At 48.2% G+C, this 22,746-nt stretch overlaps 1 protein-coding gene across 2 annotated transcripts in view; it reads right to left on the bottom strand.

Moving 5' to 3' along the window:
* The window catches only part of UBL5 (ubiquitin like 5), a 113,646-nt gene that overhangs the window by 50,122 nt on the left and 40,778 nt on the right, over positions 1–22,746 (bottom strand). The gene's annotated exons all lie outside the window — the stretch shown is intronic.

Here is a 22,746-nt window from a genome sequence, read left to right on the forward strand (position 1 = left end):
CTTGTCTATCTTAAGTTGTCTTTCAACAAGGTAAACAGGAATCATTTATCCCTACAATACACCAATAATATTGTCCTACTGAGCAAAACAGCGGTAGTTCTGCAAAGACTTATTACTACATTTGTGCTTTTTGACTCAAACCATTACATGATAATTAATTTGATAAAACTAAAGTGGTAGTATCTGGGGTACAAAAAACAGATTCCTGGAAAATAAAACATAATATCATCGAATGAGGTTGCCACATATAAGTACTTGAGAATAGGCGTTGATCAGCGGGGCAGCTTCTGGAAATCGCTTTTCTACCTAAAATCAAAGGTTACATCTTTGGGTTTTGCTTTTAAACACCCCATCAAAGACATAACATACTCTAATTGGAACCAATGCTGAGAGTAGTCAAGTGTAAGGTTTTATCTTTAAGTCACAAGGTTGAAGCAAATTTCAGAAATCGAACCTTAAATATCGCCTTACTAAACAAAGACTTTCACACCAAGTGCCATTTCTTGAAACTTGCTATGTCCTAAACACTTCCTGCCTGATCCTTAAAACAATGATTTGGAAAGAAATAGACGCACAAAGATAAGTTAATGACAATCCCTGAGACAAGTGTCTACAATCGTCATTTCTCTCATTCAACATCCCTGAACAATTCAATAAAAGATACCGGATTCATTATTTAAAATAATTGTAAATATTCACTTAGCCATGCCTCATATGCTGAAGATAAAAATGTGTTAAGCAATCACTTGCATGTCTAAGATGTTATAAACTCATATTTTTATAGGCGAAGGCAGCCTGATTTACAAGAAAATGTCCTTCTCTTTAACATTAAACAAATTAAACATTTTTGAAATGCAATAAAAAAAAATTAAAGAAAGAAACAAACCAATATTGATCTGGCTGGCGACCCACTACTGATTTTATTCCATATTGGTCTGAAATCTGCTCCTCTCCTAACAGTCATTTGTGTGTTTCCCTCAGCAATCCACAACACACCACTAAAATCATTGAATATATGAACGCTGCTCAGAAACTATTGATCACAACTAAAAAAACACAATTATAAGAGCACCATCCTTTATGTCTGCAGATCTGCTTTTATTTGAACTGTTAAGTAAATTCCATATATAGAGTGACGGGAGCAAAGATGTATGGAGTATTGGCTAAATGGGATGTTTTAATGTGATATTTAGTCAATTGTTTTATCATTTTTGAATTTAACTGACTGCAAATTAACTACTCATTCAGGACAGAAATAGGGCACGGCTGGCAGGTGTGAAGGAATATGGAAGGGCTTGGATGTCAAGTGGTAAATGCAGTTATGAACAAGATGAAAGTACACTTTAAGCAAATAGGTTTAATAGGCAGTCAAAACACAGGATGGGAGAACATAGTAGAAATGCACAGAGAAATCAGAAAGGAGGAGGAAAAAGTGGAAGCGCTATTAAGAAAAAGGCGAGAAGTAGAAATTATAATAACATTTAAGTGGGGGTGTTGTCAGGGAGAATCTGAATGTGGAAACACAGGAACTAGAAAGATGGCAGAAGATGAATGAGAAAAAAGTTAGCTATAACCACTGTTCCCACTAAGGCGCGCGCGCACCTCTGTTACCGTGAGCACGCACTCCAGTGTGTAGAGCACGCACACAGGCAGGACTGGATAAACGGGAGAATTTGCGCCATCGTTATTTGTTTAAGTATTCATGTTAATCACAGCTCCTTCACAAGCTGTGATTAATATCAATACTTAAACAAAAGCCCAACATCTTCCCCGCGCTGCGCTTTACTAACAAAAGAGTAGAGTAAGTTTAAAAACACAGTGTGTACTTCACGCTGTGTTTTAAACTTGCTCTACTCTTTTGTTAGTAAAGCGAGGCTGCGAGAGAGACTGCGGGCTTTTGTTTAAGTATTCATGTTAATCACAGCTCCTTCACAAGCTGTGATTAATATCAATACTTAAACAAAAGCCCAACATCTTCCCCGCACTGCGCTTTACTAACAAAAGAGTAGAGTAAGTTTAAAAACACAGCGTGTACTTCACGCTGTGTTTTAAACTTGCTCTACTCTTTTGTTAGTAAAGCGAGGCTGCGAGAGAGACTGCGGGCTTTTGTTTAAGTATTCATGTTAATCACAGCTCCTTCACGAGCTATGATTAACCTAAATACTTAAACAAAAGCCCACAGTCTCTCTCGCAGCCTCGCTTTACTAACAAAAGAGTAGAGCAAGTTTAAAACACAGCGTGCTTAGTTGCCAAGGTTTCAATTTGCTATGTTACTTTTTTCAACATTTTTGTGTAATTATGAGTGACATTTCAACGACTATGAGTGATACTTTTTCAGAAGCAAACAAATCAAGCAATTGAGACTGGTGCGGGCTCATACATATCAGCGATTACATCCATCTGAGCAATAAGACACTCTAAGAAGATGTTAAAACTTATGGAAAGCACAAAAACCTAAAGCACCTACAGCTCTCCTAAACTGATCGTACTGTTAAAAAGAAACCAGATCTGCACCTCTCTCATTGACATTGCATGTTGCACCAGACCCCTACAAAAGAAAGTTTCTCCAAATTTTAGCAAAGTCAGTTCTTGTAGTATGGTCAGATTATCTGTTTTGAAAACAGGCGCAGTGAGCCTGCCACATGCTCACCTCGAGTAGAGAAAATAACAATGTCAAAGTCAAAAAGCTTTATTTCGATAAAAATTCATTATCATAAAAGCGAGACAGTAATAATAATTTTTACAGTTTACATTATTACATTTTCTTTAAAAGAAGAAGAATTCTATATTCCTGGCCCGATTGAGAGAAAAGGGTTTGCTCAGTAACACATAGCCAGTTAATAACCAGAATTTAAGACATTAGTAGAATAAATTTTCTTTAAAAAAGAATTAAACAGAGTGTTTTAGCTTTCTGGCTCGAATAGCCCAAGCCCAGAATAAAAATTTGGCTAGGGCACACACATAGGGTACATAGCTGTCCGAAACAAGTATCCTAATTGCCACATCATGACTCCTGGTTCCCAGCTGACGGCATAGGTTCTTCAACCACACCCTTCTTGGATTAGCGTATTCCTTACAGACAAATAAGAAATGGGCTAATGTCTCTGGATGAGCTAGGCATGATGGACATAAATCAGTTTTGCCTATACAAGATTTCCATTTTTTGGTGAAGGTATTCAGTGGCAAAGTACCCGTTCTAAATCTAAAATACAAAGACCGGGCAAAAGGTTTCCCAATTATGTCCAAGTAGGGTTCTCGCCTGGGACAATCTTTAAACATCAAAAAGTCCTCTGTAAGCCTACCAAGGGACGTGCTGGAGTGTCTTTGGGAGCAAATCCAATCCCGATAGAGCTTTTTAAGTGCTTGTTTTGGAGGTGAGGTTCTGCTTAGCCAAGAATCAAGTAGGCCCAAGTTGGACAATAGGATTTTCATATCTTTTAACCATTTGATTCTGGCCCAGTTTGGTGATGCCATTATTTCTTCAAGACCTCTGGCGTAGCCACTAAGTTCTTCTACCCGCCAAATACGGGCCCATAACAGGAGAGGGCGAAATTTCGCAATTTCGCCGATCTGGGTGCAGCCAAGGTCCATGAATAAAGGTAAAAGTGGGGTACTTTGAGGGAGGGACATTATTTGTCTACAGAAATTATTCTCAGATCTTTGCAGAGCTTCAGTAGATGCAGAGCCCCAGAGTTCAGCTCCATAAAGGGCAGAGCTGACACCTTTGGCAGCGTAGATCTCGAGGACTGTTCCTATTGGTTTGAATGAACTGGAACGTTGCTCCCTCAAGAGGGCACCTGTGATCCTTTTATGGCTCAGCAGCATCTTGTCTAGATGGGGCGTCCAATCCATTTTGTCTGAAAGGCGCATCCCTAGGTAATCAAATACCTTTACCCTTTCCAAGGGCTCGGTGTTTAGGATAGGGGGACGTACCTGTTGTTTAGGGGGATTGAGGACCAGGTACTTTGTTTTATTGGTATTAATTACCAGGCCCCGATCAGTGCAAAAAAATTGGAAATTGTCCAAGAGTTTTTGTAGTCCCATAGGAGTTTTGGAGATTAAGAGCGTATCATCCGCGAAGAGGAGGGTCGGTATGCGTTCACCAGCCAGGGATGGTTTATCAGATGGAAATTTAAGTAGATGCTCAACCACCCCATTGATATACAAAGAGAAAAGGGTGGGAGCCAGAACACATCCCTGGCGGACCCCTCTCTCGACCGGAATACAGCCCGTTTTCTCCCCTCCAGGACCCCACCTAATTTGGGCAAAGCTATCCTGATGGAGCCTGACCAGTAAGGATAATAAATACTGTGGCAGCCCCATGTTAGCCAGAACCTTCCATAATGAGTCCCTAGGGACAAGGTCAAAGGCAGTCTTTAAATCGATAAATGCGAGATAAAGACTGCCCTTGCCTATCACTACCACCTTCCAATATATCATCATAAGCCTAAATGCTTGCTCTATCGTTCCAGTACCTACTCTAAAATCGGCCTGGAAATCGGTAAGAATTTTGTTTTCTTCCACCCAGTGGAGTATCCTGAGTAAAAGAACTTTACCGACAACTTTTTGGCTGACATCTAGCAAGCTAATCGGCCTATAGTTGGATGGATCATCCCTTGGGCCTTTCTTGTGAATGGGGACCACCTCCGCCCCCTTCCATGATGAAGGAATGGGGGCGCCCCTACAAATAGCAACAAGGAGGGGGAGGGAGTGGATAAGTTTGCCCCATTTGCCACTATCAGATTTTAACAGGTCCCCGGGAATACCATCTAGTCCAGCAGCTTTTTGTGGAATGATAGAGTTTATAGCGTATTCCACTTCCTTTAACGTGAAGTCAAGGTCGCTAGAGAGAGGCATATAGTTAATATGAGGAGAGGATTGAACAAACCCTCTCTCATTGGGACCATTGTGGCAAGAATAAAGTTTGGAGAAATGGGCCTCCCTCCCATACCTGTCCCGAAATGTTGCAAGTTATAAGGTCACTGTCTGGTCTATTACGTGCCCTTATAGTGTCCCAGAAACATTTGGAATCTTTTTTCATACTTGCTTCCTTGAGGATTAGCCAGTAGGCATCATCCCACTCCCTTTTAGCTAGCTGCAGGGCCTTTTTATGTTCTCTTCTGGCAGTTTGAATTAATGTAGGGGACTTCCCTTTGACTGCCTCTATTAGGCGGGATTTGGCCTTCCTGCATGTAGCCGAATACCAGTCGTGCTTGCCTTTGGGTTTAGATGGAGGTTTCTGTTTCCCTGAAGACAATTGTACCCAAAAGAGGTCCCCTATGGTTTTTATGGCAGCTTCAAAAATAGTAGTGGCCTTAACTGCTGATTTAATTAGATCAATAGAGTCAATTTCGGCTTGAGTGCCTTTGACCACTTCATCTATGGTGGATAATTTGTCGGTATTACACATAATCTTGCTCCACTTTAGATGCCTGCCACAAGAGGAAACAGTGGTCCCCTGTGGGCAGCTTAATTGGACTGGCAACGTTTTGGTGGGCCAAGGGTTTTTTAAGGATAAGGAAAGTAAGTTATGGTCACTCTCTATGGTAGTAATAACAACCATGTCGACAACAAAACTCCAGAGACCCCTGTCCAACAGGATGTAGTCAATCCGTGTAGAGTGACCAACTCTGTTGAATGTGGGAGCACCCAGCAGATCAGATCGAGTACGGCCATTGGCTGCTCTTAAACCAAACTCTAGTGTGAGTGCGTTTAAATGGATTGCACTGCGAGTCCAGCGTTTGATGGATGGGATAGAGAGGGTGGGGATACCCCATCTACTATCCTCTTCTCCTAAGTCAGGTATTCCTTCTAGGGGGAGTGGCTCGTATGTGCAGTTGAAGTCCCCTGCTACTAAAATATGACCAAGTCCACTCTGCTCCCCTAGTAGGGCCTCAAGCTCCATTATTGTAGGTGAAATACGCCCATTTGTTGTTCCTCTAATGTAAACATTATAGAGGTCAACAGCTATTCCTCCCTGTAAGCCCAGTAGGGAAATACCAAGGATATCAGGTGTTCCTGCCTTCTTGATAGTTAACCTGCAGTTAAGCAGGATGCTTATCCAAATAATAAGCCCCCCCGATGGCCGCCCCTTCCCTGCCTTGGGTTTCACTGCAGGTGTAAAAAAAGTAACAAACCCAACCCGGTGCAGTGGTTCAGTAGCCCATGTTTCTTGGAATATACAAATTTTATGAGCATCAACCAGGGCATTCCACTCCGGGAGACCTAATTTCCTAGAGATCCCAGCAAGATTCCAACTAAGGATTTTTAACTCGCCATATGGTGGGTCACCTTCTGGGATCACAGCAATTTGGGGGTTAGATGAATCTACACTGCCCCTAATTGATGTAGGTGGTGACACCTCTGGGTATGTGAAGGGAGATGTATCCAATACTACATCCTTCGTAATGTTATTACTGTGAGGGAAATTAGTATCTAGGCCTCCCTTGAGGGTAAGTCAGTCAACCTCATCTAGTACACAGTACCTATTTGGATGGGTAAACTGTGAATAAGAGGGGTTAAAGGACGAAAGCGGGTCCTGCCATGGCTGCTGCCATTGATTGTTGGCTGAGAGTGATGGCTGAGGGAGTTGTTGCCACTGCTGGGCAGGTTGAAAAAAGGGTGGTAAGGGATGAAAAGGTTGTTGCCACTGGAGGCCAGCATGGTGCGGAAATAAAGATGGAAAATTAGGCGGCTGCTGCCAGTGGTTAGGGGCATATTGTGGGGGGTGTGCAGGCCCTTGATTGCTTGGAATAATTGGCCGATGGAAGTTGGATCTTGACGCATTGGGGAGGAAGTAAGACAAGGGGAGTGGTTTGATTTGGGTGGCAGGACCACTGTTAGGTGAATTACAGATGAAACTCGCTGCCCCTACATCCCTAAAATTAACAGTAATTACATCCCCTGATATTGTTTTCTTACTCCTACCCACCCAGTCCCCTCTGCGCACAGCAAGGATTTCCCCACTCATACTATTGGGTAGGGGTCTGTGAAGTTGAAGCCACTGGGCACATTTGTTTCTTAACTCTACATAGGTTTCTTTTGCTCCTTCCTTCAGTGGGGGGACAGCAGTCAACACAACCACAAAAGGAGAGACTTCTGGTGGCAAGCTAATGGATTTGTAGTGAGCCTGCCTAGGCTTAGGGGCTTCAGAGTTATTTGTAGAGTGAGAAACTGGGGTGTTCGTGGGTTTTCCCTTAGAGTCCTTCGCTTGGGAGGTGGTAAATTTAGTACCAGCGGCTGGTTGTTGCAGGGACGAGGCATCACTCACCGCTTTTGGGGTAGGGATGAGTGGGGATTGAACAAAATTGTTTCCTGGATTGGGCAAGTGTAATGCAGGTGGTTCCTTGGTAGATGGGGGTATTTTCGCCTTATCGGTTGTATTCTTGGTGGCCTTAACTGGAGATTGAGGATTAGGGGGTGGTTCTCTATGCCCTTGCTGCTGGACAGACCCAGGCTTGTTGATCCTGTTGGGCCATTTTGTATTAATAAGCGACGTTAGTCTGTCGAGTTTAGAAATCAGGGGTTTTATTTGGGCTGCTATTGTGGCCTCAAGATCCTGCTTGAGGTCTGTGACCATATTTTAGACCCAACAAGGAATACCAGACGCTAAGTGTGGAGTAGGTGATACCAGATTGTGGTTCCTGGCTTTAGCTTTAGGCTTCTCCTTGGGTTTAGACTTAGGCACTGCATTTATAGGTATAGTAATAACCTTACCCCCAAAGTCACTAGGCACAGAAGGGGTCGACTTAGCAGTTAACCCATCCGGGCCCGGCTCCGTCTCCCTAGGTGTCTGGCAGGCTTCTAGGTCTGGGGTCGCCTCCAGATCCACAAAGGACGGATCCGAGTCCGAACGAGCAACTGACAAGTCAACAGCGCTCGGTACTGTAGCAGTGCCTATGGTAGATGAGGGCAAGGGCAAGGAGCGATTGTTCAAGGCTCGCTGAGAAGGTGAGTTTGCATTTGCAATGGAACCCAGAGAGGAGCGCTTGGCATTCATAAGGTCCAAGGAAACTCTTTTCTCCAGCAGTACAATGCTCTTGTCAATTGTCTCGTTTACCCGTGAGATAAAGAGGTCAATGGGACCAGTCACTTGTGCTACCTCTGTAGCTTTTTTAGTACAGCTTCTAGTTTTGTGTCGCATAGTTGACGTTGGTAGGACGGTATCAGGTGTTAAATAGATATAGCCTCAAAAAAAGGAGTAAGCGAGAAATCGGCCTACCAGAATGGGGGTTTCAGGGCGATGTAACAGGGGTTCAGGGCCAGGCCGTCCTCTGCCGTCCTTGAACGGCCTTAAACGGCCCGCTCTTTGCCCGGTCTTCGCCCCGGCCGTTGCCCCGCGCGCGTCCCGCGTGCGCGTTGCTCTAAGCGATGTTATAGGAAGAGCAGGTGAAGGGGGCGGGAAGAGGACCAGCTGCGGCCGATCAGCGCCGCGCTGCACGCTGGTCCTCGCAGTCCCGCCTCAAGCAGTAGGGTTGGTGGCAACTCGCTGGTATCGCGTTGGTGCTCCTATGCACTAACAGGTATCCTGGGACAAATCGAACAGCAAAAGTCTTTGCCTTCGAGCGGCACCCGCGAAGCGGGGGCCGCGAGGCGTGGCGCTGGAAACAAGCAGGGAAAGGCTTAAAGGCAGGCAGCACTCTCAGCGTTCCAGAGGCAAAACCCAAACTGCTCACACACCGCAAGAACTTTATCGGTGAAGGGGGCGGGAAGAGGACCAGCTGCGGCCGATCAGCGCCGCGCTGCACGCTGGTCCTCGCAGTCCCGCCTCAAGCAGTAGGGTTGGTGGCAACTCGCTGGTATCGCGTTGGTGCTCCTATGCACTAACAGGTATCCTGGGACAAATCGAACAGCAAAAGTCTTTGCCTTCGAGCGGCACCCGCGAAGCGGGGGCCGCGAGGCGTGGCGCTGGAAACAAGCAGGGAAAGGCTTAAAGGCAGGCAGCACTCTCAGCGTTCCAGAGGCAAAACCCAAACTGCTCACACACCGCAAGAACTTTATCGGTGAAGGGGGCGGGAAGAGGACCAGCTGCGGCCGATCAGCGCCGCGCTGCACGCTGGTCCTCGCAGTCCCCCCTCAAGCAGTAGGGTTGGTGGCAACTCGCTGGTATCGCGTTGGTGCTCCTATGCACTAACAGGTATCCTGGGACAAATCGAACAGCAAAAGTCTTTGCCTTCGAGCGGCACCCGCGAAGCGGGGGCCGCGAGGCGTGGCGCTGGAAACAAGCAGGGAAAGGCTTAAAGGCAGGCAGCACTCTCAGCGTTCCAGAGGCAAAACCTAACGTTCCAGAGGCAAAAACATAATGACTGAAAGACTAGGGGAGGGGGAGCTCACTTGAGAGCCCACAGTGGTACAAAAGGGGGAGCTCACTTGAGAGCCCACATCATCGTTCGCTGGGGTACTAATGTAGCCGAGGTGCAGACTCCATTGCCCATATTTTTGTGCTCCGCTTTATTTTCTTCTGCTGTGACAAACGGAAATAAAAGCTTTACCTAATTAATGGCTTTCTTGGTAGTATCTGGGGTACAAAAAACAGATTCCTGGAAAATAAAACATAATATCATCGAATGAGGTTGCCACATATAAGTACTTGAGAATAGGCGTTGAGCAGCGGGCCAGCTTCTGGAAATCGCTTTTCTACCTAAAATCAAAGGTTTCTTCTTTGGGTTTTGCTTTTAAACACCCCATCAAAGACATAACACACTCTAATTGGAACCAATGCTGAGAGTGGTCAAGTGTAAGGTTTTATCTTTAAATCACAAGGTTGAAGCAAATTTCAGAAATCGAACCTTGAATATCCCCTTACTAAACAAAGACTTTCACACCAAGTGTCATTTCTTGAAACTTGCTATGTCCTAAACACTTCCTGCCTGATCCTTAAAACAATGATTTGGAAAGAAATAGACGCACAAAGATAAGTTAATGACAATCCCTGAGACAAGTGTCTACAATCGTCATTTCTCTCATTCAACATCCCTGAACAATTCAATAAAAGATACCCGATTCATTATTTAAAATAATTGTAAATATTCACTTAGCCATGCCTCATATGCTGAAGATAAAAATGTGTTAAGCCTCGGATGACCTCGGAGAGGCCGAGGCAGGCCGCGGTGGTGCGAGACGCGGCATGCTCGTCACCTCAACATACCCCGGCCGGACCTCTTGTAATAAATAATGATCTGCTCCTGCCTCTGCCATGACTCAGACTGTAGGGCCCGCATCACCGTTCAGTGACCACCAGATCCAGAAGGCACCAACATAATGCGCGCTCCGTGACGGGCATAGAAAACTTTACTGTACACGCGCTCAGAGTTCTGGCTACACCGGTTGTAACAATAACGTGATACACCAGGTCACGTGAACGCCGGTCCCAGCAGCTGTATTAACCATCAACCCTCTTTGCTGCAGGAAGCACAGCAATCAGCTACTAGTGGTCGGTGCCACACTCCTGACCTGACATTACTGCGAGACACTCTGCATAGCAGCATGGAGTCCCCGCTGCCTCCTCATTAGCAGTGTTGGGCCAGGGCGGCCATTTCGGTTCGCTTGTCTCTTCCTCTGTACCAGCGATGGTGTCAAGGAGGTCCTAGAAATGCGTGACCTCGCATTTTTGTGCGGTGATGCGTGAAAGACATACACAAATATGAAGGCTGTGTGGGGGCATAACAGATATACAATAATATCAAACATATAAAGTGATCACTGCTGAGGGTGTTTGCTCTAGCGCCCTCTCTCACTCTGCTTACAAGTCATACGCAGGATTAGCAATTTAAGCCTAAGCGATTACCTCACGGTGGTGAGCCGGAGCCAATGGCAATTGGTTGGGCCGTGGCCGCAACAATTTGTGCACTTCCGCGGCAATGCATGGCTGCATTCTGGCTCAGTTGTACATGCCTCCTCTGGGCTGTTAAGGAACCGGTCGGGTCCGGTCCCGGAATCACTTTACTGCAGTGCGAGCACAGAAACTCTGCGCAGCTGCCATGATTGTAAGAGTACAAGAGCACTCACTGCAATTTAAATCAACCACCTGCGCTGGTGAGCTCTAATCTCATCAACATTTACGCGGCAGCCTTAATTAACAGATTGCAACTTCCACCACTTAGCGCTCTATCTGCAGGTGGCAGATTCTCATTGGGCACGGATTCCTCTCGTAATTCCGCGCTGTCAGGTCATTCATGTTTAACATTGTAGCAGTGCAGCAGCTAGAGCTGCAAGCTGCTGAGTCACCCCCTTAGCCTGCCAGGAACAGTGCACATTGTGCGCTGCTTCATCTTTCACAGACACTAGGGTGCATTATCCCCTCCCATGCTGGTGATGGAACCGCTCCGTCACCAGCCACGGACGCGCTGTGCTGATGACGGAGCGGTTCAGTCACAGCCCGCTCAGCGCGCCTGCGCGGCGCGGATTCCGCGCCTGCGCTGGACGTTCTGTTGAGCGGCCGGGGCTGTGACGGAACCGCTCCTTCATCAGCACAGCGCACCCGAGGCTCGTGACTGAGCGGTTCCGTCACTAGCATGGGAGCGCCGCGCCCCCCCCCCCACGGCTGCGGCGGAATTGCCGCCGCAGCAAAGGGGTTAAAGCAGCCTCCGACTTGACAACTGCGGAGGCGCTACATAATGTGTGACTATGCATTTCAGTGTGGTGATGCGGATTTCGTCACTGAAATGCCATTTAGTCTAACGCCTGTTGTGTGATACTTGGCAGGGCTGGCAGAGTTTCTTAACCAGAAAGGGAACTGCCCTGTGACTTGAGGTATCCTTGTGGTGTGTGGCAGATTGTACTTTATTCCATGTAGTGCTCCAATCTCAGGTATTCAGATTTGTAACATCTTCATTCACTCAACTTCATCCAAAAGCAAGATAATAAAAAGTAAACAGAATAGTCTTAAACTTTAGAAATCCATTTTAGAATTGTGTTTCTAAAGTTATAAATCACTAAAAGTTGCTATGTCATTATTTTAAAAGTAGCAACAACTTCGAGGTTTGCACAAAATACAACATAAATTGCCCTCAACTGTTGTGAGTGCAGTGTGTTTGAAAACATTCATGGGGATATGGTAGTGAGCATGCGTTTTAGTGTAGAGTGCTAACATTTATAATATAATCGGAAGATAGTGGTGCTCTAAAGAGGTATTTATTTTCTTTTAGTAAAAATGTGTCTATTTCCTGGCTGTGCCCTTCACCTTTTTAGGGCTCGTCCTATTAATCATGCAAGCGATAATAGGACGAGAGTATAGAGGCTCATCTGAGCTCTGAAACCATCGCCGGATTTCATGAAGTGCACGTGATCATGCACGCGCTTCCTCCCCGAGCCGCCTGCCTCCAAGAGCTTCACTTCAAAGGGCTCCCCCGCCCCCTGCTTCACAGTTTTCCGAGAGCTTCACTTCAAAGGGCTCTCCCGCCCCCTGCTTCACACTTTTCACAGCCGCCAGGCCGTGTCTCGCATTTCTCCTCTCCCCCTCCCCACAGCAATGCAAAATACGCCGGACAGGACTTCATGGAGCTGGAGTGTAGGTTAACAGTTCAAGAATTCCCCGTGTTTAACGTTGTTTATTTTTTCCTGCTTCCTTTTTACACCCGAAATGTGACATAATTTTGAAGATGTTCACGTGCGTTTTTAAAATTCTTTTTCCCATATCCACAGACATAAAACGATCAGCACTCTTCACAACCATCGTGGAGGGTGTGCGTTTATCTCTCGACAGAAGGCAGGAATGTTACCTGTCTTACAAAGAGACTTGTGACGTGTTTCCGTACTGTTAAACTACGTGACAGTAACACTTTTTATTTGAAGCGTTTAGAAGCAGCAGATGTGTGTTATCAAGCACTGCCAACATTGTTATTATCTTAGGGCTACATATAAAAATATTTACGAGCTGGCTAGATAACGCAAGTTTCATATGTAACGTTTGAATGTCAGGATATAAGGCTGTTTGTTTAGCCGTAACTTAACATACATCCATTTCCCCACCCACTTATCTAATCTGCATGCGCCCCCCCCAATCCATCAATCTGGCCTCTGTGTTTTAGATGAGCAGAGCTACCTGTACAAGAATTAACAGCAAACTTAAAGGGGGTGAGCCGCAACACCGAGAAACAAATATTTATATAGAGCGCATAACAAACCCGTGTGTGTCGAGACACAAAAAATATACAAACATAGGGGGCGCTAGAGGGCGCACGAGCGGAATGGCCGCTTGAATAGGTAGCTCCCGCGCCTTGGTAATTAATCCTCTTACAATCCTACACTACAGGGTGCAGAATCGCCAACTAAGCCCATCGCTATCTGCAGGCTATCATCCTCTACCTCCGTTCCAAATTTGGGGCCGCTGCTGATCCCGGGACCGGAGATATCGCGGCCGTCGCGTCTGCCGAGGGTTGCTCTGGAGCTGGCAGACGGTGAGCGCAGGGGTGACGTCCTACGCGAGGCCGCGGTCGGCCACGAGGGGCTAGGCCGCACCGCCGTACGGCCGCCTAGACTCGCGGGGGAGCCCCACGCTGTGGTCTAGACCGGAGGAGTGCTGCGATCGGCCCGCTGCCGGTGCTGACCCCCCCGCTGACGCGGATCTTCGGCGCAGGGACCGAAGGTGAGCCTTCCTCGATCCGCCCGGTGGGAAGGAGAGTGTCGCAACGACCAGGGGCCGCCTGGGGAGACGGCCGCCCCGCCGACCTGCTGATGTTGACGGGGTGCACCGAGACTGGCCTGGCCCGCGGATGGGCCCTGCACGCTTGATGGCCTGAGCGGTGGGGGACAGCACGCAGGAAGACGCCGTCGCTCCCGTGGGCCCCACACACAACGTGGAGTAAGGAACTCTGTGCTGGCACCCCTCTTGAGTTACACCCCCACCGGACAATACCACCTCCGGGGCCAGTGCTGACACACATTGAACGCTACCCGTGGGGAGTACATGATTGCTCTGTGCCCTACCTGGTGAGCGGGCTGCGTCCTGGGTGCTGATCTGCCTGCGCTGTATCTCCTGGACTATTGCATTGCCATCTGGGCTGCAGAACCTCACTATGCCTTCGCTCACCTTCCACTGACACGGGCATACTTAGGTCCGTGGAGACCGCGTCAGGCGCGCACCCTTCTCCTGATAAGTACTGCGGCATACAGTCCTGCCTGAGGCTGCCTCACCGAGGGCTGCCGGAGCTGACTGGGACCCTCCACTGCCTGGCGGCCTGCTCGTGGCCCCAGGGGACACATAAAGCTTCCCAGGCACACGGTGTTGACGGACTGCTCCCTTCTACGGCCATGGGACGCCTCGATGGTCGGCAGGCGAAGCTGAGCTTTGATGGCGCCAAAAAGGGCGCGAAATCGGTACCTAACGGCCCTGGACCCAGTGGGACACCTCCGACGGCCACTACACCCCCCTATCGGACCTTGATCTTCAAGCCCTATTTCAGGAAATGAGGCAGGGGTTTGCGACAGTGGTTGAAAAGGTTGATGGAGTCACTGCTCGTCTGGACGCCTTGGTCCATAAGGTGGATCGTCATGAGGAGAGACTCACGGCTGCAGAACAACGAATCTCTACTACCGAGGATACTGCCGCGTCACATACAACACAACTGGCACGGATGGACAATCTACCCCGAATCATAGCGGCGAAAAATGAGGATTTGGAGGCTCGCAGCCGTCGCAACAATATACGCGTCACGAATGTACCGGAATCTACAGACACGGGTAGGATGGAACTGTTTATTGAGAAATTGCTTAAGGAGTCAATCGGAGAAGATGCTTTTTCTACCCAGTTCATCGTGGAACGGGCGCATCGTTCCCTTGCGCCTGTACCCAAGCCCGGATTGCCTCCTCGGCCTATTATTGCCAAACTGTTGAATTATCGCGACCGCGATGCAGCGTTGAGAGCAGCCCGAACTCACCGTAACTTGCAGTACAACGGCATCACTTTTTCCATCTATCCGGACTTCACGCCGATGGTGCAGGAGGAGCGCCGTAAATTCCTCCCCGTGAAGAAAAAACTGCGTGAAGCCCAGGTGGACTATGCCCTTTTATACCCGGCGAAGCTGCGCATCACTCATCAGGGACGGCAAAGATTCTTCACAAACCCGCAAAAGGCAGAGGATTTCCTGAAATCACTCCGAAGAGCGCGACAAGAGGAACGGGGTGCTGCAGAGGAGCTGGGACGTGATGATTTGCCACCGGAACAGAACGAATGACACTTGCCCCCAGGGATTCTGTAAGCCACTTACCCTGCATTGTTGGACCTTCACTAATCATATGGTCCGTGGTGCCTGCACTGGACACAGACGCCGACATCGCATGGCATCAGCACACCTGTGGTAATGTACACAAAGGCCCACTCTTTTGGCTCTAGGCTCCAACAAAGGCAGTACAGACTGGAGCTATGAGCCGGGAGGTGGCTGTGCGCACTCTGTTTTACCCCCTCAGGGTGCTCCCCTTCAAGCTGTTGCTGATTGTTTGGTTACTACGTGGGTTAGAAGTGACAGGGAGGGGTGGGAAATGCTGGGTGGGACTCATTGGCTACTGGCATGACTGGGATGCTGGGGTGGGAGGGGGGTTGGATTGTTTTCTGTTGAGGCTATACTTCCTTGAACTCTGTAGGCAGATTGTACGAGGTTATGCATGGACCTGGCGGAGAGCCGCTGCAGGCCCGGGCTTTACGCTTTGGCTGCTTCTACTGTTTCTGCTTTGAACCGAACAATGGCTCTACCAACTGCTAATGTACCTTTAAATTGCTTGTCCTGGAATGTCCGGGGGCTGAATGATGCTAGAAAATGTCGCAATGTTATTGCCTATCTTGATAGACACCACGCTCAGGTGGTTATGTTACAAGAAACCCATTTGCCGCCACGAGATAGGACCACCTTTGCCAGTAGATGGGCTGGGGACCGCATTTTTTCTTCTTACTCCACGTATGCGAGGGGGGTGGCTATCCTTGTGGCCCGGCATGTACCGTTTCATAGATATGGAGACCTTGCTGATAAGGAGGGACGATATGCACTTTTGTGGGGCAGACTGGGCTGGGATACTTACACATTTGTTGTGATTTATGCGCCGAATGTAGACACACCTACTTTTTTTACCACTCTGTGGGGCACAATTCTGGCTGTGGGCTCCCGACACATCATTTGGGGAGGTGATTTCAATTTGGCACTGGTACCACATTTGGATAGAGCTGACGGAGTGTGCTCCTATAAACCTAGGGCTCGTGGGGCGCTGGGGGGAGTGATTGCAGAGGGGGAACTTCTGGATGCTTGGAGGCACTTACATCCAGTGGAGAGGGAGGGCACACATTTCACCTCACACACGGGGACATGGGCGCGTCTGGACTATTTTCTGATTACCAAAGGGGTTGCCGCGGAGCTGGAGGGGGTGTCACACCTGCCTAGGACACATTCTGATCACAGCCCCGTTGTCCTTCACTTCCGTGTACCTGGGTGGGATAACCAACGGCCGCATTGGAGACTTCGCCCAGAAATTCTGCTAGACGCTCTGTTTCGCACTGAACTGGGGGAGGAGATAGCTGCTTTTTTTCCCAAGAAATAAGGGATCAGTTGACTCTGTGGAGCATGTTTGGGAGGCTTTCAAAGTCACTATAAGGGGTTATTGTATTTCCAAGAGCTGTGGGGTCCTACGTGATATCCGTCGCACTATTAGCAAACTGGAGAATGAGCTGGGCGTTCTAGAACGCCGCATTGTGGATAAACCTGACCCTGAATTGCAGGCTACCTTTAGGGAAACGCTGTCCAAATTTGAAGAAGAGGCTGCTAGGGAGTCTAAGTTCCACGGCAAACATTGGCAGGCCCGAAAATACTGTGAGGGAGACAGGCCTGGGAGGGTACTAGCTGCACTCACTCAACCACCACGTGATCGCAATATCATATTCGAACTTACAGACACAAGTGGCGCCACACTCAGAAACTCGGATGAAATTCTCACTTCTTTCACGGCACACTACCTGTCATTATACACTTCCACTGTGGGGACTACACCATCTTACACTGACTACCTGAAGGATGTGGCATTATGTTGGCTTAGCGATGGAGATAGGGCCTTTTTAGCTGCACCTTTCGAGCTCGATGAGATCCGGGATGCCATCATGTCTCTTCAGAATGGTAAGGCCCCTGGCCTAGATGGCATTCCTGCCGAATTTTATAAAGCATACATTGATATCATGGCCCCCGTTTTGCGCGAGGTCTACGCGGAGTCCCTTGACGAAGGCGTTCTGCCCTGCTCTATGCGAGAGGTTGTCATCACCTCCCTACTGAAGCCCGATAAGGACCCCAGCTCCTGCAATTCATATCGCCCACTTTCCCTCCTGAACTGCGATGTAAAGATACTCGCTAAAGTTCTGGCTACTCGGCTATCGCTGCTAATGACCAGAATTGTACTACCTGATCAGTCTGGATTCGTGACTGGCCGATCCACATCGCACAACCTCCGCACCCTGTTCTCTCTCCTACGAACCGTGCACCCCGGAACGCCAGTCGCAGCGATCTTTCTCGACGCGACCAAAGCCTTTGACTCAGTCGAATGGCCCTATTTATTCTCTGTCTTGACGAGCATGGGATTCTCACCCTTGTTTATGTCCTGGATATGCCTGCTCTACACCCGGCCTACGGCGCGAGCGCTGATCAATGGTCACTTATCACAGTCTATTGACATCACTAGAGGCACACGCCAGGGATGCCCACTCTCGCCCTTATTGTTTTCCATAGCTGTTGAGCCGCTGGCCTGCCGCCTGCGTCAGCTTCATCGAGATGGCGCGATCCAATGCTTACAGCGACAGATTGATGTGTCCCTATATGCAGATGACATCACGCTATATGTCAAGCACCCTGAGATAAACCTCAATCCTCTGCTCAGGGAGTTCATTGTGTTTGGCAGCATGTCAGGTGTACACATCAACTGGTCCAAGTCCCAATTTTTCCCCCTAACTGAGGCGGTGGGCGATTTTCCTCTTGATTATCCGTTGGAATGGTGCCGGACAGATCTTCGCTACCTGGGGATACGCATTTCCCGAGACAGGGAAGAGACGTTACGAGCCAATTACGGAGTCGCTATCACAAACCTAACCGCTACCGTGGATCGATGGCTCACCCTGCCGCTCTCCATGGCCGGTAGGGCGTCCCTAATCAAAATGGTCATCCTTCCCCGGTTCCTCTACCTTTTTATTAACATTCCCTATTTTCCCGGCGCTTTTTTTTTTAAGACGCTAAGGGCTGAACTGCGCAGACTTTTTTGGGGAGGCAAGAACTCACGGCTTCAATGGACCACACTAACCTTGCCCTATGACAGAGGGGGTTTCGATATACCGGACTTCGAGAAATATTATCAGTGCGCTCAGGCACACTTTGCCTACCACTGGATGGCTCCTACACCTTACATGCCAAATATTGCGGTCGAGGATTGGATAGTACGACCCCTCCCGCTGTCGGGACTACTTCACTGCCCGGAGTCATCCATAACCACGCCGAATACATCTGTATCGTGCACGATGGATGCATGGCGGCGAATAGCCAAAAGCTTAGCATGCCAACTACCTTATTCGCCGAAGTTACCGCTTACCTATCATCCGGAACTCACTCTACTGCAGGAACAGGGATTCCGCGTGTTGTGCGCTGCACTACGTATCTCCTGCTGGGGCGACTTGTTTGTCAATGGTCAGTTTAAAACGGTGGACCTTTTCTTCCAATCACACGTCTACACTCCGCTAGACCTTTTTTATTACGTGCGCCTACGTGCAGGGATGCGGGACATACTCCCCAACTTTCCTGACGAGCCTGAGATTTTGCCCCCGCTCCACTTCCTGCTGAACTCCCGAGATGGGACACATTTGGTGTCTAGCCTCTACCGTCAGCTCAGGGACGCTACGCAGATGCCGGACTCCCCTGCTCGAGCACGCTGGGCAGCTGAATTGGCTGCGGACATTACTGACTAGCAGTGGCAATATTGCAGTGCGCTCACCTCTCGCCTGTCTGCCAGCAGCAGATTTAAAATCATACATTATAAATACCTACAACGAATGTACTATACGCCTGTGCGCAAACTCAGATTCGGCTTGGCGGACGACGACCGGTGCGTACGCTGCCATGCAAGCCATGCGGATGTCCTACATTTAGCATGGGAATGCCCGCAGGTGGCACAATATTGGCAGCAAGTGACGGATGCCCTTACAGACATGACGAGCACCACGGTGCCCGTGGACCCCTTGGTAACGATTCTCGGATACACACAGCAAATCCCTAGCTCTTGCCGAAAATTTGTCGACATTGCGTTGCTGTTGGCCAAACGCCGAGTGGCCTGTCGATGGGGCCGAGGCAGGGCGCCCAAATTTAAGAACTGGCTAGTAGACTTGACCTACTGTCAAGATCAATATAACACGTTTTCTGACTTATTGCCTACATCCTGTAAACCTAGAGACATATGGGGTCCCCTGGTGTGCTACATGCTCCAGCGATCGGATGCAGAGGACGCGCCTGAGAGGGACACTGTTCCTCCCTGAGGCCACGCTTTCCGGCCCTGGAGCAGACCTGCACTCCAACTGCAACATCCACATGTCACAGAAGCTGGCACGGGTCAAGCTTCTCCTACTACGGGCGGACTAGAGTAGTCAGCTGTCGTTTCTGATGCCCCTGTACCTGCCACTGAGGTTTCCCCCCCCCCTTGATGGCGAGTGTCTCCCCTTCCCCCCCCCCTATTTCCTCCCTGGGTCGCACCGTTACTCCCCACGCCACGCCCTGCATGCCCCTGGACACATCCTTCACTCTAATGCGCTACATATAACACATGGCCCATATCATCGTCTCCGGACTCACTAGAGAACCGCTCAAAGTATGGAGCTGTAACCGTCAGGCTTTACACCACATCAACACTACCTCACTGATTTGTCAGTTTTTATTTCCTTTTTTATCCTTCAAGGGAGATTGGAATGCCTCTTAGTTTCTTCTATGTTGGGAAGTTTTTACTACTGTTCTATCATTACATGTTAAAATGAATAACACTGTTCTGCTGCTGCTTATCCTCTAAAGCCCTGCAACGCCGGCTGATTTGCTATTGTCTTTCTTGCTTATACATTGCCGCCGGGCCTCAGGGATGCCGGCCACAAGGCTGTGTTTATATTACTGTATCACGCTGCCAGCCTCCGGGTTGTGGGCACGGAAAGCACGTGTACTCTGGTCTGTAACATATAATAAAGCAGTGATGAACTCCCAAAAAAATAAAAAATAAATAAATATACAAACATATTTTAGATGGAATCTTAGAATATTCTGCTTTCAAAACGTTATTTGTTATTTATCAGTCTTCTTGTCTCACAAGTGCAAGGGATGCTGGAAAGTTCAGGCTTCAAACTGTTTCTAGAATTAAGTCCCAGCACAGACACAAACTCTGACACACGAAGCATTTGTCTGGGGTGACATGCATCGCTGCCTGGAGAAGCAAGCACTCTGCTAGCAGCTATCGGAATTGTACTCATTTTATCTAACTCGAAAGCTGTAAGCGTGAGTTTTAACTGCATGGATGTGAACCAGCCACCTTCAAATAGTGCTTGCTTCACGGGTGCAAGGATCAGGAAGCCCGATCGATAACGTCACAGAACAAATACTGTGTTAAGTGTGCACAAATCTATAGCAGGCCTGGGCGCCCCCTTGAGGCGTGTGGACATTGCCAAAGCCATGTGATCCCGATGCTTCTTTCTCCCTCCCTATCATAAGGAATTACTCGAGAAATTGCTGTCATGACTGTCATGGGATTCCGAGAGCTTCACTTCAAAGGGCTCCCCTGCCCCCTGCTTCACACTTTTCACAACCGCCAGGTCGTGTCTCGCATTTCTCCTCCCCCCTCCCCACAGCAATGCAAAATACGCCAGACAGGACTTCATGGAGCTGGAGTGTAGGCTAACAGTTCCACAATTCCCTGTGTTTAACGTCGTTTATTTCTTCCTGCTTCCCTTTTACGCCCGAAATGCGACATAATTTTGAAGATGTTCACGTGCGTTTTTTAAAATTCTTTTTCCCATATCCACAGACATAAAACGATCAGCCCTCGTCACAACCATCGTGGAGGGTGTGCGTTTATCTCTCGACAGAAGGCAGGAATGTTACCTGTCTTACAAAGAGACTTGTGACGTGTTTCCGTACTGTTAAACTACATGACACTAACACTTTTTATTTGAATCCCCCCACTCCATCCATCCATCCATCCCCCACTCCATCCATCCATCCCACTCCATCCATCATCCCACTCCATCCATCCATCCATCCCACTCCATCCATCCATCCATCCATCCATCCCACTCCATCCATCCATCCCTTCACTCCATCCATCCATCCTCCCACTCCATCATCCATCCCCCCCACTCCATCCATCCATCCCCCAACACCAACCATCCATCCATCCCCCCACTCCATCCATCCCCGCACTCCATCCATCCATCCATCCCCGCACTCCATCCATCCATCCCCACACTCCATCCATCCATCCATCCCCCCCAGACTACATCCATCCCTCCCCACCCCACACTCCATCCCTCCCCCGCCCCACACTCCATCCCTCGCCCTCTTGCCCTGCCTCTATCTCTCACCCTGCCTCTATCTCTCACCCTCCCTCTATCTCTCACCCTCCCTCTATCTATCGCCCTCTCTCTATCTATCGCCCTCCCTCTATCTATCACCCTCCCTCTATCTATCTTTCGCCCTCCCTCTATCTATCTATCGCCCTCACTATCCATCGCATCACCACAGCATCACTCAGGGGCACCACAACATCACTATGCGCTACCAGAGCATCACTGAACGCCACAGCATCACTCGTCGCCGCCACAACATCATTCAGAGCCACCACAGCATCAATCTGTGCAACCATTCAACAAATACTGATTCAAATAGGTTCTCTCAATGTTTCAAACTTTATTACAAATGTCACAAAAAAATGTTAATATTTCACTTCTGTACTTGTATTTTCATCACAATAAAATACACTAAACATAATCTCCCAGAAAGTTATTTGCAAAAGTGTAAGCTATTGCCATTATAAATTACAATAACTTTTATTTAAGTATTAAATATTGAAAAAAATACAACCCAATGTTATTTTTAATATTACTACATCTAAGTCATGTAAATACAACACATATTGCATTACAAATGCTTTAGGTGTCACGTTTGCAAACGTTAACACTATTGGCATTGTAAATGACAAAGTTATTAATTTCGCTATTTTCAAAACAAAAACCTAAATAAAAAAATTGTCATTTACAATACTAATACATCTAACTTTACTAATGCGAGCCCTATTGCATTGCAAATGCTTGTAGAACTTGAGATTTTGACACACCGCACCACATCGGAGTTGTACTCCATACAGGGGCGACGCTATCAGTAGTGCAGCAAGTGCAGTTGCACCGGGTGCCAGTGATCTTAGATGTCCCGTGCACCCAAATTATGGCTGCACTTTACAGTCCAGCCAGTTGACTTTCCATCCCATTTACCTTGCTGGGGCAGAAACCATTGGCTTTTATAAACTGTTCCACAGTTCTTACCTTAAATCAGCCTTGTCCTAGGTGCCTCTGAGTTTGGATGGGCGCGATGCTCTTCCAGGTTCCAGCACTTCCACTGGCGTTTATCATTTAATATTCTCTTGATGCTGATGGCCTTCCTGCTCTGGCTTTGTAATATCTTCTGTAGGCTTTGCCACCTTTTACTGTGTGATCCTGAGTGCCAGGCCCCAAGATATCGTTTTTTTTTAATACGGTCTCTGAAATTGAAA

The sequence above is a fragment of the Lissotriton helveticus genome, chromosome 1_1 (assembly GCF_964261635.1).
Source record: "Lissotriton helveticus chromosome 1_1, aLisHel1.1, whole genome shotgun sequence".
Classification (NCBI taxonomy): Eukaryota; Metazoa; Chordata; class Amphibia; order Caudata; family Salamandridae; genus Lissotriton; species Lissotriton helveticus.